The sequence below is a fragment of the Triturus cristatus genome, chromosome 7, assembly GCF_964204655.1.
Source record: "Triturus cristatus chromosome 7, aTriCri1.1, whole genome shotgun sequence".
Classification (NCBI taxonomy): domain Eukaryota; kingdom Metazoa; phylum Chordata; class Amphibia; order Caudata; family Salamandridae; genus Triturus; species Triturus cristatus.
The window spans coordinates 595,535,072-595,548,037 of NC_140590.1; the positions used below are offsets into that span (position 1 = coordinate 595,535,072).

The window sequence follows — 12,966 nt, forward strand, 5'->3', positions numbered from 1 at the left end:
GAACTATCCTGAGGACATTAAGGATCTTGAGAAGCAGTACCTAGATTTCCCTCAGCACCCACGACAGTAGTGATGTTGGAGAATAGTCCCAGTTCAGGTCTTCTTTTCTCGTCCTTGGTTTCCTACCTGCCAGGCTTGATCTTCTGCGTGCCTTGCGCAAGGTTACAGCGGAGTCCTCTTCGCTGGTATAGCTGTCGCTAGAGCCTGTCCATGAGATAGATTCATCTGTTGAGGCAGTACCATCCGCCAAGGAGTAAAAACAATCTGTTGCTTCTGAGTCATTCCCTTTTTTTCCTGCCCGGATCTCCTTACTATCTTGTAAACTGTTGAGCACTAAATCATCCAGGGGGGTAGTAGGGTGTTGTAAAGATAATGCGTCCTTCTGTGCATTTTCTTTTCAGACTTCCCTTCCGTGGCTATCAGTGGTCGATTGCCTTCCATCTGGTTTAATTTCGCAGGTACTACTGCCGCTAATACTTGTAGTTGTACCGGTTGTGTTACTTGTACTTGAGATTGAGGGGGATCATTGACGGTTGCATTACTATTATTGCTATTATTATAGCTGACTGTATCACTCTCTACCTCTGTCTCGTTAGCACCTTTTGCCACAACCATATTTTCCGCTCTATTCCCTTTGTGCGGCTGCTGCTGTCTAATACCTGCATCTGGGGTCTCCGCATCCCCATTGACACCCTTGTCTGTTGTAACCGCTTCCTCCCCCACCGCTGCTCCCTCATTGATTTCCGTGTTTCTTACCAGCGCAGCAGCTTCAGAGCCTCAGGGCGGGTTCAGAAAGAGCTGTATTGTTCCTTCCGGATCCCCTCAGCATATCTACGACATTGTGGCCGGGCAGACCTTGCTGGTGCATGGCTCCACCTTTCCCCTTCGCCTCTGGGGAGGACTCATTCCTGGTCACTGCCGGATCTTACCGTCCAAAGCACCGTGCTGTTCCCGTTTCAATCTCCCCAGTGCTGCCCGTCGATGCCGCTCCGATTCCTTTCGTCCCTGAGCCGGCATCTTCATCTGTATCTTGGATTGGGCAGACTTCGGTTTCATGGTAAGCTGTGAGTGGACGTCGGGGAGTGTAGAGTCTTCCAGCGCAGTGCTCAGCTTGTAACATGGATGCGCTTGAGGCAACCAAAGATGTGATAGAAACAGGACGCTCAGTACTGCAGCCGCAGGAGCGCCTGGGAAAGGGCTCCTTAGAATCCTTTAAATCTTTGCTTTAGCGCTAGCTCGTTTTTCATTTTTAAGAAATCACTCATTTTAAAGTGCAAGAATCATATGTTTTAAATCACTGTAAATCTTACCTAAAGTCACATTTTAAAGATGTCCTCACTTTGGCACTACTGCCTTGCTCACTAGTCACTTTGTGGGGTGCCTCCCCGTTCCACAGCGGATCGTTCCGTTTGAGTGGAGGGAGCCGACACCACCCGGAAGTGACGTGTGGATGTGTGTATCCCCAGGTCAGCAGTTCAGCTGCCAGGCACTATAAAGTCACATGGCCGAACCGATGCGCAGCGGACACGCGCAGCGGGCGTGCCTAAGGCAAGCCCGTCTGCGCCCGTCTGCGCCTGGACGTCGCCAGAAACCCTGCAGGTTTTCGCAGGGATCAGGTAAACATCCCAGTAATCCACCTCAGCTATACCAGACAGGACTTGTTAAGAATCAGAGACAAACAATACTGGCTCAATATACAAGAAAGCAACTCATGCGCTAACACCTTCCCAACATAAGTAAAAGGCCCTCTGGCTTGCAGAACCTGTAGATATCGGAGTACGCTAACCAAACAACCCAGGATAAACGTTAAAAAAGCAGACTCCAGAATTAGCAATTCACATGGCTCCAACAAACAAATAAGCCCTCCACATACAGCCGATATGACGGCAAGTTGGGACTGTTTTTTAGCAAATGTTAGATCACTCCCCAAGCACGCCATTAATATATGGGACATGCTTCCCTCTTCCCTTCCCCACATCGGTTTCTTAACAGAAACTTGGACGAAGCCATCTTCCAATCCAGCAATTGCACTAGCATTACCCGATGGCTATCACATTCATAAACTGGATAGACCACAAAGGGCGGGGGGTGGGGTAGCTATTATTTACAAAGATCCTGTAAACGTTACTGTTTTAAATCAATTAATCAATGAAAAGAATGAAATTCTTGTGTTTAGAATTGATCTACAAGCGCAACTTAGCTGGAAAGGAGCCCTAGTATATCGCCCCCCAGGACCACTGCTCGACTCCGTCACCCTACTTATGGATCTGATCTCCCCTTATGTCATTTCATCTAAAAAATGTTTGCTTCTCAGTGATCTGAATGTACATAGCGAAAACCCTAGCGATCCTGATGCCTACTCTCTTATGACAGAGCTATCCGCACTTGAGTTGACCAAAATCAATAATGAACCTTCTCATGTAGCAGGGCACACGCTAGATTTAGTCCTTTCAAACTTACCCAACATTGTTTGCTGAACAACTTGCCCCCTCATATGGTCAGACCACTCTAAAATCAAATTCTGTACTGTGGGACCTACAGAGCACAAAGCCCCCAAAACACAAACTATTAGGAGCTGCAGACAGTGGCACAAATTGACACCCACTCTCTTACAAGACACCTTTGTTCCACCACAGTATTCTGACTCTGACACAGTAGAAACACGTCTAATAGCCTTTGAGGCAAGCATAAAGACCACATTAGATAAGCTGGTACCCCTGAAAAGATCCCCTGCGACCTCTAAACGCCCTCAGACTCCTTGGTACACCACTAATCTCCGGACTGAAAAAAAGCCAGTGCAAGAAATTAGAGCGACAGTGGCGACACATACATGATTCCCATGACAAAGAAAGATTCGAATCTGCTCAGACCAAATACCATAGCAGCCTGAAAATCGCCCGAAAAATATATATTGCAAATCTACTTGATCAGGCAGATAGCTCTCTCAAAGCTTTATTCCAGGTCCTCAAATCATTCACCAACCCTAAAGCGAGCAACACGGAAGAGGCGCCATCTCAGACTCTATCTGACAATATTGCAGGATATCTCACTTTAAAATAGATAACATCTACAACAAGAACACTGCGGCCTATGGCTCCCGATCAAGCCGCACATCCGAACCTCCCTTTACCTCGGCTAACACATAAACTAGAGGAATTTCCCATGCTCTCCCCTGTGGAAACTGAATCTTTATTAAAAATGTCTAAATCTGGTTCCCCATTAGACCTGAACCCAGCCAAGACCACCAGCTTGCTCGTCAATCAGCTTGCCGCCCCCATTTGTTCCATATTAAATAGCTCCTTAAAGGAAGGCAGGCTCACCAAGGAATGGAAAGCAGCTCAGATCGTGCCCCTCAGGAAAAATGCCAAGCTTCCCCCTGATGACATCACTAAGTGCCGTCCCATTTCTGTCAGGTTTTGTACTCCTCAGGATCCGGATGATGCTATAAGGGTTCCACCCCTTGACATCCCCAAACTCCGACTCAAAAGTCACAGAGCGTTAGGGCGATCAAGTGAGGGAAGGGAAAGGTAGGGAACAGCGGAGATGAGAACCTACAAAACTAAACAACAGAGATCAAAGCACATATATACATACAAGGCTACACTCATTAAGTTCTCACTAAATTCCTTAGCAACCTTATTCACCAGAACCGTGCACGTCCGTGCATCCCTCCACACCACACATCCCGATCCTGTCTAATGAATAATCCTACAAAAACAGAACATACAGGTAACCATTGGAAACACACTTCCTTTCTTACATCCCGCATGAAACTGTGCATAACACCCCCTTTTTTTACCAACTGCTCACCGGTTCTCGTAGTGTGCAACTGGCTAAATATAGTAAATATAAACCTGTCTCGAATATTAAATAGAAATCAAAAATTGTCCCACAGGAAACTGTTCGGCAATGTCTAGACTTGTAACTTTGTATGCCTCAAACCTATAACATGCTAGTACATTCCGAAACTAAGTTTTTGCACTATAAGAGTGTTGTCTCTTATACAAAAAATGTGCTGTGATCCAACGTCGCTTTTCCCTACTAGAAATCAATATTGCGGTTTCATCACCGCTTCCGTTATAAACTCAAACCAGTCTTAGCTGGTACACAACAAGAAAATAATCCCGACACAGTATTGCAAAAAAGGTGGCTTCCACGGTAGCAGTACTGCAGGCTCTTCTGCCTCTTATGCCCCAACAATGACAGGCGTTCACCGTCCGGTGGAAAACGCCGTCACACTACGATGAATTAACATCAAACACTCACCCTTCCGGTGAAAAGCCCTTAGATGTCCTTAATCCCAGGATACTTAAACCAGCTCGTCCGAGCTGGTAACGCGGCTTCCTGCTTCCCGCGACTCGATGCCGATAGTCTCTCCAACTCAGACTTCAGAATTACGTAAGGTCCGTGCGCGTGCTGCGTCATCTTGTAGACGCTAGCTCCGCCACTTCTATGCCTCTTGGGAAATGTAGTATGTTCGCAGCAGTGCAGGCGCTCTAGTCCTCGCAACACTGACAATTTCACTACTCCCTCTGCAAAGTAAACTACTCGAGAAGCACATTAACAAGCACATGTCCGTATTCATAGAAATCTCCAATTACCTTGACCACTCACAATCAGGATTCCGACCTAGACACAGTACGGAATCAGCACTGGTGACAGTCACAGACAACATCCGAATGCTAGCAGACAATGGTCAGGCAGTGATTCTTATAGTGCTCGACCTGTCTGCAGCATTCAATACCATCTCCCACCAGATCTTGCTGGAGAGACTCAGAGATATGGGCATCCAGGGGAATGCACTAAAATGGTTGACTGACTTTCTGGTGGAGAGAACTCAAACCATCAACCTCGGTCCTTTCAGATCAACCTCGGTCCTATTGTTGAGGCTCACAGATCATAGTGTTGCAAGCTGCTGCAGTCGCCTCAGACGACCGCCAGCTTGCCACCCAAAGCGTTTCTCTTGTCTTCATTGCTTGATTTTTGCTTGCGAGAAAGTGTCACTCATAGTCATTGAATGTCACTCATAATCACACTGAAATTATGAAAATGTATCTCATAACCAATCTGAAACCTTGGCAGCTATGCATTTGCCTTCAGGTACAGCCTGCTTCAAGTCTGTTCAGTTGTTCATTGCGAGTCATTGCAGTGTTTCTGTGTAGGTTATTGTACTGTTTCCTGTTATTTGGCACATTCTCCCTCTTTTCAGGTGCAAGTGATCATGTTATAAGACTCAAACAAAGAGCTCATGTGGCCCAATCAGAAAAAGGACACTATGCACTACATTGAAATGTGATTGGAAACCTAATTAGGAAATTGTTAATATTGGGGGTGATAAGAGATTTTCTGTGAGTGATTTGGTAATAGTTGAATGTTTGCATTGATAAATAAAGGACTGCCTCAGATTTTGGAAGAAATCAGAGTGGCAAAAAACATGCTTTGAAACTGACTGATGGAAATGTCTGGAAATAGAGTAAAATTGGGAAGGTACCAGGGTGTTTCCTTTGAAGATCGTAAGAGAAATGGCATAAATGACTTGTGTAAAGATAATACTGGTACCAGGAAGGGTTTTAGAAGTCCAAACAATCCTTGTTGGATGGATGATTGCCATGTGGCTGTTCCTTGAGTTTCCTTTGTATTGTTGTAAATACAGTTCCATACAGTTTTGGTTGTATGTAGGATGATCAAATAGGATATTTTTACATTGTGCATCATCATACAGGTATAGAGATGCATGGCATTCTACATTTGATGCTTTCAAAGGTTCTGTAGTTATTATTCAATTCATTTAACATTCAGGTCAGTTAGCAGGTGGCGCCCTCTTAGTTTGAAGGTTTTAAACTATAAAACTCATCTGTGTACTCCACTGTGTTCCTGCTTTCATCGTTTTAAATATTTTGCAAGCCGAGCCTGGATCAGGGCATAAACATTTTGGTTTTTGTACACACCATTTTGATTCTATCGGTCTTTCTGTATTCTCTTTGTACACATCATGTGGGACACATGTGACTTATGATCTGATTTATATCTTAGCAGCTGCGATGGAGTATCTATACAACTAAGAGATGATCATCCGCCCGCTAAAGTTCTATGCAGGCAGACCTTAGATTTAATCACAGCTGAGGATACTCAGTCTTAACCATGATTACACCCCACTGACAGCCCTGTGGAGTAAGGGCCATCAGAGGCAGACCTCTAATTCAAGCCACCTAATTTATATGCGCAGAATCAGAGGTCATGTTTCACTGCTCCTCATCGCTAGGAAAACCCTGGTGGTATGAAGCAGTGAAAACTGCTAAATGCTCTCCTTTGGCATGGGAGAGAACTTCCATGGTGAGTGAAAAATTTTCTTTTTTCTTTTTAGAAAGGAAATCTAGCTTCAGGATGTTCTTTTTTAAACAAAAAAGAAAACAGTTTGGTGCAGGGCCCTGTCATGTTGATGGAGGCTTGCACCAAACTGTTAACAGCATTAATAGGAACAGCCGCAACAAGGGTTCCTGAAAATGCTGTAGAAATGACCAACAGCTGGCTGGTCATTTCTGAATTAGGTAGGCGTACTTCCGTTAGGGCAGCAAAGTAATTTACTCCATCTCCCTGACAACCAAACAGGCCACCCACCTAGATATTAATCAGCCCCTTAGTATTCAACAGGGGGCGTCCTAGTGAATTACAACTAAGAGAGTGATTTATTTGCTTGGATTTTGCAGTAAATTCTCAATAACGTTTTCCTAGTCATTAGGGGAATAAAAGGCCATCAGATTTTGTTATGCAGAGTATCATAAATAGCGTGGGGCCATAGTATCTTCTGATCATCTTCCCACCACTGTATGTTCGCCTTACCATGGAAACCCAATTTGTTTTAGGAGACAGCCCCTGGCCTGCACCTTTGGACCCCTGGCATTTCTCCTGTGACCCCCCGGCCTTAGTGTGCAAAACCAAGTTCAAAAGATTAACAGAGTTCAGAAAGCAACAAATGTCAGAAGGAGCGGAATAACAATAATAACTATCCCAGCAATTAAATATTGCAATCAAAGGATGTAGTCCAAACGATCTTCTTCCAATACGATTCCTTTATTAAAGTACTTGAATATTTTTCAAATGGATTACTCCAACATCATTGTCGTGGTTATTATATATCCAGCGAATATATTGCAAAATTCAGAGTCTTTCTTCTTACAACAAATTTCTGAAGACATTTTTTCTTGTATACATTCATAATTCGTGCATATCCAATATGTTGATTATAAAATCTAGGCAACCGTGACCATATTTTACGTAACCCCAGCCAACGCGTATCGTCCCTATAGGGACATCATCAGGGCTGTAGAAAATAAAAAAGGAAAAATAATATCACTTAAACAATACTGTAAGGATATCCATTATCTTAAAGTCACTCTAACACAATTATATAAATAACATTTCTGCTTAAAGAATCCTGCCTATTTAACAATCTGAAGTACGAAGGATTTCACCCAACAAACCAAAATCATATTGACCCAATTCCCCAAAAGCACATGTACTCATATAATACATTAATAACTCAAATGTTTATAAACTTCATTATAATTGTCCATGCCATGAATATGTTGCAATTATTATGGTCAAGTACCCCATGGCCTCTTCTAAGTCCCAATGTTGTGTAAAATAGCATGAGACGACGAATCCATCACAAGATTTAATCGTATTATATGTGACCAGAGATAATTACCACATAAAATGTTCCTATAGCAAACAATATGAACTGTTGTGATCATATGTATATTATTTTTAGAAGGGGTACCTATTAAAAGTCATCCCTAAAGTAATGAAGAAAAATTATTATAACTAACCTCTTATTTACTCAAATCGTCCCTTTTAAATCCACTGTGAATTGCTTTTTCTTATTCATAGGAGTCTTCACATACAGACACCCATACTTAGAACACTTCCTCAGTCCCAGTCTAAAAGTAAAATGTTAAAGGGTAACCTCGTTACTAAACTTCAAGAAATCCCAAATAACAATATACCACTGTGCTAAACTTTTTCGCTCAACAACATACCTTGTTGCATGTTCAATTTCTTTACAATGGTCACAACATCCTTCCAGCCAGTGCGATAAATCCGTTCTGGTGTATGGTTTACCTATTACTCCGTTATTTAAAGCTACTACGCACCAATCATAGCCCTAACTATACATTCAACCAATCAGCACGCTCCCTATATTGCTTCCCCTCTGGTCCGCGTAATATCCAGCCTATCAGATTGACTCCTGTGTTCGTGTCTATTCCACACGGGAACCAGAACATTCTGAAAACACTATTGAAACGTGGAAAATACCATGAATCAAATCAAAATGCTCGTCCGATCCACCAATCACAAGTGCCAGTGTATTATAACCCATTCTTCCATCATGGTCCGCTATTCATTTTCTATCCTCGTGGAAATATTTTTGCAATATCAAATACCATGAATCCAATCGAAATGCTCGTTCGATCCACCAATCACAAGTGCCAGTGTATTATAACACACGCTTCCACCATGGTCCGCTATTCATTTTCTATCCTCGTGGAAATATATTTGTAATGTAAAGTAATTTATTTAAATCTATCCAGTATCCTCTAGTCGTGAATCCCAGGGAAACAAGAAAAAGGAGGAATTTGTTAGCAAATGACTACTTAAGGATGGTCCATGACCAAAATACGCGTCCACTAAATAGACCCCAACCCCACCCCAGCACAGACAATGATCCTGGACCGGCTCGATCCAGGAACGGACCAACAGACTGCAAGCCGGCGGAAGCATGTTTCCCGACATCATTAAAACACAACATCACGACACACATCTCCGCCTGCCCGCAGCCCCCCAGCACGTCACCGAACCAAACCCATCCAGAAGCACCGCCCATACCGGAACAAAGTCCTGGTCCACCCTGTCAGTGCATAATACGGCCAACCCCTAATAAAGTAAAAGTTACAATTATGTCATACTGCACAAAGTATAGTACCGCATTAGTGTGTTCCATCTTCTTATAGCCTCATTAAGAAACTGTATCATACTACTTGATACGTCCCATGATAATCTCATTGCACATTGCAACCTCCTCATTAAGACATGTATATCCACCTCAACCATGTCAAGTCCCTAATATCAATTTTCCAGAATAGCCATAGTATAAAACCAAGCATATGCTCTAACCATTCATTACCGGTTTAATTACCACCACGTTATTCTGATATCCAACTTGTATTACTCCAGGAAGTAATGAAGCTCAATATCACTATTACGTAAAATATGGTCACGGTTGCCTAGATTTTATAATCAACATATTTGATATGCACGAATTATGAATGTATACAAGAAAAAATGTCTTCAGAAATTTGTTGTAAGAAGAAAGACTCTGAATTTTGCAATATACTCGCTGGATATATAAGAACCACAACAATGATGTTGGAGTAATCCATTTGAAAAATATTCAAGTACTTTAATAAAGGAATCGTATTGGAAGAAGATCGTTTGGACTACATCCTTTGATTGCAATATTTAATTGCTGGGATAGTTATTATTGTTATTCCGCTCCTTCTGACATTTTTTGATTTTGTATACATTAGTGGCTTTGACGGTGGGCCACTAGAAGTTGAGTGGAGGTATTAATTGAGACTGCTTGAATTTTATATACCCATTTGGTGCACACAGAGCAGGAAACCTTCATCGTTGTGACTAGAGTTCAGAAAGCCCCTTGTACTATCTATAACTTTGAAGGAAACAACATTGACACCTAGCTGCTTCCTGCAAATATCTTTTACTTAAAAAAAAAAGGTGGGATGCTTTCAAAGCAGACCCTGCTGTATGAGGCAGGGCTGGTTTCTTAGGTCCTTTCTCTCCTGGGTATGACCTTTCAGGAGGATGAGACACAATATCCCACCTGCAAGCAGAGTGCAATGTGTACCAGCAGCATATTTCTTTCACTTTCTCTTCTGAGTTTTTATGGTGCTTGTGGATGGCCTCTGAGACAGGACATAACAGAATTTGTCTTTGTATGCATCTAGACTGTCTGTCTGACATGGAAAATGGAGCTGCCAAGGGGTGTCAATGAACAAACCTTTCCCTGGACTCCGCATGTTATATGTCATTTTTGAATTTGTTCACTTAAGTAACCTTCCTCAGTCCGGTGCCTTAAGCTCAATGCAATTAAATAAATATCTTAAGTGCAAGGATTTAGAGAGTATGTTAAATCTAAACATTGTTGTTGGAAACGGGTGTATTTTAAGGAACATGGGCCAGATGTACATTGTATATGTATGGTTTTCAAACACTCCGATTCAGAGTTAGCGATTGCAAAAATGCTTTTTTAAATGTGTTAATCAAATCCAGGAGTCGGTAAACGTATACTGACTCCTAAATAGCACTGTGACCAGGGCTGGACTAGCCTTTTGAGCAGGCTGGCACTGCGAGGTTTGCAAGCTTCAAAGCACCAGTGTGTGGGCTGTTGTTTTGGTTCAGTCGAGGCACACAGGACCAAAACAAATAAATCACTCACTGGCCCTTTTTAGGTCTCGCCTGAGCCAGCGCATGCGCTGCTCTGGTGAGACATTTAGTGAGTGGGCTTTAAAAAGCCGACCACAGCTTTTTGTGTGGCCTAGAGCGTGCGGTTACACGCACAGTTACGAGCCGTCATGGCTCATTAAGTGCATCACGCACGGGAACCCTTACAGCCTGCGATTGCAATCACTTTCACTTTAACGGCCGCGTCATTTTCACGGCCGCACGGCCTTTTTTTTAACTCCTTTCTCTCTCCCTTGCCTTTGAAAAAAGTTGCCATCCAACTACAGGGTCAAATCAAAAACACTTGTCTGCTCCGTGCATAAAATTATTCTGGAGCACCGAAAGGCAGCAATCTGTGCGTTGGTCATCGGAAGTGCGTCAGTGAAAGTGACAAGCCCTGTCTCCAGGTCCTGCTTGGTTTTTAAGAAGCCTTAAACGCAGTCGAGCATCGAGCCCAGCGCAGCTAACTGTCAACGGTCGTGGGGTTCACAGACACCGTACTTCAGTGCGCCTCTCTCATTCTCCCTAATCACCACAAGCACATTCAGCTGAAGATCACCAGACTGTAGCAATCACCTAAGGTGTTTCCCCTCCAAGCATCCTCAGCCTTTGCAGGTAGCCTGTCAGAGTACCCACCACAACCCCTTAATCAGAAGCGAGCAGTGCGCCAGTGTTGCAAAGTTCTGTCTGAAAAGCTCTACAGTTGAGGACTTACTTGGGACTGCTTGGTTCTTGCCCCAGCCTGGCTGTTAGGAGCATCCCTCAAACAGAATAATTAAAAACAAATGAATTTCCATTGCCATCGTTACTAGGCAACCTCCAGTTTAAGAGGGCCCTCCAACATGAAGCTGGGCAGAGTCGTGAGTCTCCCCCTCAATCGGGTCTGTTGGCATGTATGCGATTCTTCTTCCTTAGTTTCTCGTCACTTCCGGTTGGATGTCCCTCTATTTCCGGGCCTCAAACACTCTCTGTAGCCCTGTTTCACACTTCTTGAGGGTCTTTCCCTGCCCTCACATCCTACTTTGTCTTAGCATCAATGTGCCACTCATGCTTGCTTTCTTCTGCTTACTCGTAATTTGAAGATAACAGTAAACAGTACTAAACATTTTCATTCCACATACAGTCCAGTCAAACACATGCACCCAACCACAGGCATACTTATAATGCTCTCCCCCTCATTCTTATCATGCCTTCCTTTGATGCATCCCTTCTCCTTCACTCTCCTTGGTTTCCAAGTGGAGGTTTTTGGGGGAAGGGTGTTCCTCCAAACGCATGACCATGGGTAACATATTCGGAATATGCATAAGCTTAGGGGTGAACAGGTCACATCTGTGAACATCTATAAATGCGGCCATTTGTCATGCATTAATGTGAATGTTTACAGTGGGCATTAGAGGGCTTTTTATTAAAAAATGGTGATATCTGGTTGAATGGACAGTTGTGTGTGGTGTGCCTGCTCTATGTAATGTTATGTTAACTCATGTCATGCCATGTTATGTTATGCCATGTCATGTTATATGCTTTTGTGCACCACACCATCTACCATTAATATTACATTCCAGTGCTTTCTCCAGTCGAGAAAGGTTTAACAGTAATACTTTAGCATTGTGGTGCAGTTGGTAGCGAACAGCAAGCCTGTCGATGTCACCGTCTGCAGGGGTTGGTCATGGCTGTACCAGATTCTCACCAGGTAGCACCAACAGCTATCTTTGGTGGAGCAGATTGAGGTTATTCTCAACTAGAGACCTCTGGCCCAATACTGAGGATGGGGGAAAGCTGCGTGCAAGAAAAAACTCCGCCATGCGGTGTTTGGCGTAGTTTTGCTGGAACTCCACACACCAAGTGGAACGAGGAATGGGCAAAACTCTGCGTACTCTGCTGGCAGAGCAGAATTTATTGCCCACATCTCATCGGTTACACATCAGGGTAATTTTAAAGTTCAGGTTGCACATTCTTGTGTATGACTTGCGCTGAGGCAGCTCGTCAGGGTATCAAGTGCTACATAAATAGAAATATACAGAAAAGTGAATGTGTGCACGCTTGCGTGCAAGTATCGATTAAACATTTATTTTGGTAGTTCTGGTTATAGAAATGTATCACACATTGGGCCTTTCAAAGCCTTAGTATGTGAAGGGCCGTGTGGGAGTGTTTCACTCATAACTTCTCTCTAATTAGTCTTCTTAAGTTACGGCTCTGTGGTTCAATGAGGCAGAAGAACAGAGTGTCCTAACGCAGACAAAGAGGAACCAGCAGCCTTGCAAGACCTCAGTGAAATGTGGAAATCTCTGCGGACAGAGACCGAAAGAAGAGCCCAGGTTACACAGAGAACAAGCATTGGCATAGCCAATAGGTCTCGCCTTACAAGTATTTAGTTATGCAGTACAATATCCTTACTGCAACAACATTAACTGTTGCATGGCTAAACACTGCTAAGATCCCAAAGGC

The 12,966-nt window shown here is 43.4% G+C and overlaps 1 long non-coding RNA gene across 2 annotated transcripts in view; it reads right to left on the minus strand.

The window, feature by feature from the left end:
* Positions 1–4,378, minus strand: part of LOC146810173 (uncharacterized) — a 339,203-nt gene extending 334,825 nt beyond the window's left edge. For both annotated transcript variants that reach the window (XR_014965636.1, XR_014965635.1), the window contains exon 1: positions 4,267–4,378. This is a non-coding gene — a long non-coding RNA (uncharacterized LOC146810173). The remainder of the gene's footprint in view (positions 1–4,266) is intronic.
* Positions 4,379–12,966: the final 8,588 nt, after the last annotated feature.